The sequence below is a fragment of the Mastomys coucha genome, unplaced genomic scaffold, assembly GCF_008632895.1.
Source record: "Mastomys coucha isolate ucsf_1 unplaced genomic scaffold, UCSF_Mcou_1 pScaffold6, whole genome shotgun sequence".
NCBI lineage: Eukaryota > Metazoa > Chordata > Mammalia > Rodentia > Muridae > Mastomys > Mastomys coucha.
The window spans coordinates 91,285,107-91,285,822 of NW_022196912.1; the positions used below are offsets into that span (position 1 = coordinate 91,285,107).

At 40.9% G+C, this 716-nt stretch overlaps 1 protein-coding gene across 1 annotated transcript in view; it reads left to right on the forward strand.

Annotated features, from left to right (window-relative positions):
- Mthfd1 (methylenetetrahydrofolate dehydrogenase, cyclohydrolase and formyltetrahydrofolate synthetase 1) overlaps window positions 1-716 on the forward strand; it is a 71,995-nt gene that overhangs the window by 17,594 nt on the left and 53,685 nt on the right. The window lies entirely within an intron of this gene.

Sequence of the window (716 nt, forward strand, 5' to 3'; positions counted from 1 at the left end):
CTGGATGTCCTGGAACTCACTCTGTAGTCCACGATGGCCTCGAACTCAGAAAGCCACCTGCCTCTCCCTCCCAAGTGCTGGGATTAAAGTTGTGTGCCATCACTGCCCGGCTACTCTTAAATTTTAAACAGAACTTAGCTATGAATAGTTATTGTATTGGGAATAAAATTTGGGTTTATTTATTTACTTATTTTCAAGTGCATTAACGAGAGTTAAAAGATTTTTGAGACTGGGTCTCACTCTGCAGCCCTGGCTTGAAACATAGTAAGTAATAACTCAGGGTTATTGATAGGAAGTAGATTTTAACAACATAGAGGGTAGTATCTATCCAGCTCTTGTGATGTTTAAGGCTTATTGTAAATATAAAGGCTATGTGTGTCTTTTATTCAGAAACGAAAGGGTCAAAGGTAGGGTAGAAACCCTAGGCCAAGATTAAAAATTGTTCAGCACACTGGCTGACCCGAAATTCCCTATGTTTCAAGGCTTCTAACTCAGCTCTACCCGCCCTAAGAGATTTTTATTTTTAATTATACATTATTTATGATTTGTTTTTAAGTACCTGTGTAAGTATGTGCCCTTGTGTAGGTATGTGCACACACGAATGTAGTCAAGCCAGTAAGTCCAGGAGGAGGTACCACATTCTCTGGAGCTGGAGTTAGGGAAGCTGGAGTTAGGGATGCTGGAGTTAGGGATGCTGGAGTTAGGGATGCTGGAGT